Here is a 4,433-nt window from a genome sequence, read left to right as displayed (position 1 = left end):
CCAGCACAAAGGAAGGACCACTTCCCTTGGGGCAGCACAGCACACTGCAACGGCCACGTGAGCCCCTGGATCCAGACAGCCTGGAGACCCTGGGGAAGTTAATCTCTCTCTCTCTCTCGAGCGTTTCCTCTCCAGTACGAGTCTGAGGGTAGTGGTACCTACTCACAGGTCAGAGGTGAGGACTACAATAGCTAAGCATGCCAAGGGCCCAGGACATGGCAAATACTCAGTGTTAGCTGCAGTGGTGGTCATGTTCTGACACAGAACACGAAACTGGGAGTATCTTTTGCTGCCCTTAAGGAGCTCAAAGACAAGGTAGTAGAAGAGACTCAAACGCACCATGGCCATTCAGAGCCAGGAGCAGGAGCCGAAAGAGCACGATTTGCAGCAAGGCCAAGTAACTCACTTCACGGCTCCAAGCTCCACTTAGCTGCAACATGAGAAGCTCAGTGGTATGAGCAGAGCACTGTGCTCAGCCGGGGGTGAGGGGACTGAGGTCAAGGGTGCATCGTGCAGCTCTGTACTGGAGGAGCCCACAGTGCTGCGCAGGTGCAGAAACAGACACTCAAAAATGAGAACTAGAAAGCAACGGGAGATGAGCAGAGGTCAGCACAAGAGACCAAGTAGCAATTCGAACTGTGAGTGACAGAGGGCAGGACAGGACGCCGAGCCCTTCACACGCAAGACCCCAGGCCTCACCACGCCTGTGGCCATGGTAATTTTAGCAGATTTCTCAACCCAGGAGTGAAGGAAGACTCAAAGAGACGCCATCGCCTCCCAGGGCCACGCAAGCAGGGTGTGACCACCGGGCTCCCCACGGAGCTGTCGGAGCTTGGACCCACTACCTTCCTCCACCTCTCAACAAACACTGCGTCGTTTTACTGCTTCTAAGCGAGGCAGAGGGAATCTTGCCCAGGGGGAGACCCGGCTTGATGGAGACAAAGGTTTCAGGCAAGCAGCAGAGAGGAATCTGGAATCCGCACATCACCCAGGGTTCCCCGCCTCGGGTCAGGGCGGTTTCCGGGAGAGCCCCAGACTCCAGACAGCATGTCTATAGAGTCAAACTTAAACTCCCTTGGCTCACGTCCTGGGAATGCTGATTAAACAGCTTTTCTACCTATGCCTCAAACACTGTTTCTTTCACAAAGAAAAAAGAATTGAGCTGATATCAGGCCATGGCGCTTTTATGGTTTTTCCTCTCTTAAAACATACGTTTTAAAAACTGGAAGCTCCCCCATGTTTTGAAATTAAACTCAACAGCCCAGCACTTTCTCCTTTGCCCTGTTAATGTTGTCCACACTGACATCTAGTGGTCACTGTGGAGAACTGCAAGTCCAACTGAGCATAGGTGAAACAAGGCTATGACACCACAAACCCTCGGAGTCCTGGCCCAGGTCCTCTCTCCAAGGTGCTGGGCAAATTGGAGGTGACTCAGCTTCGCCTCCCGCACCCGCCCTCCGCAGACCCTGCCTGTCTTCCCGAGGACTCGGCCATGTCCCTTCCTCTACCTGGGCCCCTCTGCTCATCTGTAAGTGGCCAGGTGAAGCCAAATGCCTGCCCCGCTGGCAAGCGTTAAGACGGCTCAGTCCCGAGATTGGCTGTGCTGCCGGTTATCAATCACTGTCTTGGGCTCTGGGTAGAAATAGCCAGCCCGGCAGCTGACAGCACCATGGCTGGGTTGCAGCTGGGTTCACACGAAAGGAGCACCCCTCAGGGACAGGCATCCACAGCGGCTTTCAAGAGGGTGCGCACCTCCTGCTTTCTCACCTCCCCCGTCTCTCCCTCCTCAGCCCCAACCTTCTCTCCTCCACACCAGCAGCACCTGCCTCAAACCTCATCATCTCACTCTCCCTGGGACTTACAGTATCTTGCTACAGCAAAGCCGTGTCGCTCTCTTCCTCAAAATCTTCTAAAGCCTGATGTCACCTTCCAGATCAAATTCAAATCCAACCACCTGATACATGCAACAAAGCATGATGTCCAAAGCTGCAGTTTTCTCCTGAATGTCCCTGGACACCAGTCAACAACCAGGATCCCGGCACAGCAAGGCTGCTGGACATGAACGCTCTGGAGGTAGCTGGACAGCAGGGAAGCCCAGGAGGGGGCTGGGCTTCACAGCCCTTCGGGGACTTGAGCCAGTGACTGTCATCCAGCCAAGATGGATGCACTGTGACAGGCTCACGCTGTGGCACCTGTGATTGTCAGCTCTGCTCACAGCCCATTCCCAGCTGTCCCCTGTCCCTCTCCAAGTGCCACATTTGGGAGGCAAGGAGGTGGCTTCTGTGAACGCAGCCTCCTTTGCCTGGAACCCTCGCCCCCATGTCCTCTCCAGCTCCTGTCCTGTCCTCTGAGGCTCCTGACACAGCTGTTCCTGACCTCTGGAGAGGGTCATCCGGGTCATTCTGGCACCCAAGGGCCCTGGCTCAGTCACACGGTCCCCAACTGCAGGCTCCTTGCTGGTTCTCACTGTCTCCACCCCTCCCCGGCCCCCTCCCCAGCAAGAGCACTGGTCTGCAGCAAACAATGGACATGCACCTCACCAAGGAAGCTAAAGTGAACTTCAAAGCCAGGAGGAGCCTGCAGCCTGTGACTCGGGTCAAAGCTATGCAGGCATCACAGTAACAGCAGTCTCCATGGCATTTCTGTGCTGCATGCAACCACGTGCAGCACTTAAGACAGTCTCCACAATCAGGGGCCGTGCACACTTCAGGAAGCTGTGAGCCTTCACTCTGCAGAACATCCAAGGATATTTAACAATTTTACTCATGCCTACCGCTATGACTTGTGTCTAGATGTCCACCAAAGCCACATGTTCTCACAGGTAGGGCTTTTCAGAGCTTGCTGGATCTAAGGCATGTAATATTGGGTGCTAAATTGCTGTAATGGTTGGAACTGGTGCCATTCTGGGTGTGGCTGAATGGGTTTACTGAAGACAGAAGCCCCGCCCATGGTGTGGGTGGCACCACCCAAAAGGCTGATAGCTTGGATGCAATAAAAGGGAAAACCAGATTCACTGCTTCTGCTACCCCGTGCTGCTTGCTGCTTCCTATCTGCCACACCATGAGCTCTTTCTCTTCTACGATTCCCCTCTGCCATGCGGCCGTGGCTTGGTGCCAGCTGGCTATGGACTGAAACCTCTACAAAATAATGATACATGAGGAATTTCTAACCTCTCCATGTCTTAGTAGAACCCACACTGGAGGCTGCTTGAGGGGCCATGTTCATCTAGTGTCTGGACAGATGTCTACACAGCAGCCTTGCCCAGAAGCTTCAGGAGTTCTAGGCTCCCATCAAAGCCCGTTTCATGTGTCAAAAGCAGGAAACCATCTCAGAGACCATGTATTCTAGTCTTTAAAGAAGAAGAGGAGGGACGAACAGAGGGAGAGAGGAAAGAGGAGGGCAGGAGGGAAGGAGGGAAGAGGGAAGGAGGGAAGAAGGGAAGGAAGGAAAGAGGGAAGGAGGGAAGGAGGGAAGGAGGGAAGGAGGGAAGAAGGGAAGGAGGGAAGGAGGGCTCTTCACAGCATCCACTGTAAATGGCAAATAAAGATCTATAAGAAGGCACCAGGAGGAGGGCCCCTGGCACCTGGGAACCCACATGGGGTGGAGCGCTGGCCTTTGGGCCAACCCCCAGCCTTGCAGGCACCTGGGAGGAGGGGCCCAAGTGCCTGGGAAGCCACACAGCAGCGTGCGCTGGTGTGTGCCAGCCCTCAGGCCAGCCGATGCAGCACAACTGAGAACTATCATGGCACAGAGAAGCAATGAGAAAATTGGCCTACCATGTGCCAGCTGTGGAGGCCCACCCATAGATGTGTGTGAATCATTCCGACATGGAGAAACACCTGGGAATACATGCCACACAGCAGATAGCTCTTGCCCCTACCATTGAGGACCAGAAAGATCAAGAGTCAGCGGAGGAGCTGCTGCTGAACAAGGACTCAGAGAACACAAGAATACAAACTAAGCCTAAAGAGTCAGAGGTCTAGTGAAATGGCATCACGAGAGCTATTTGGAAACTGTAAACCAGGAGGACCTTGCACAATACCTGGGAAGACCCCCGGAAGCCATTCTTCCCCTGACAGTACAGGCTGCAGTGGAGGAGTGTGTGGAGCCCTGGAGAGGTCTGCACTGAGATTCCTGCTGCCTGTGCTGACAGCTGGGGAGAAGACACTGACTGGCTGTGGGGTCCCAATGTGATGGGAAGCTGGAGAGAAAAAGCTACAAAAAATGGCTTTCACCACAGATGGCTCACTTAAGATGTTAGTAAGAATTGCCTCCTCAGTATTCTATAGTTGTGACAAGGAGGAGGCCAAGGAGAGAAAACAAAGAGATGGAGAAAAAGCAGCTGCTTTTGCTGCAGCACTAAGAGAAACAGACCCTAAGTTTGATTCTCGGGGCCCCAAGAAGAACTTGACGACTGCATTCATCTGCCAGGG

Source organism: Chinchilla lanigera, unplaced genomic scaffold, assembly GCF_000276665.1.
Source record: "Chinchilla lanigera isolate Chin_1 unplaced genomic scaffold, ChiLan1.0 scaffold00015, whole genome shotgun sequence".
NCBI classification, from domain to species: domain Eukaryota; kingdom Metazoa; phylum Chordata; class Mammalia; order Rodentia; family Chinchillidae; genus Chinchilla; species Chinchilla lanigera.
Note: the sequence above shows the minus strand (reverse complement) of the source record.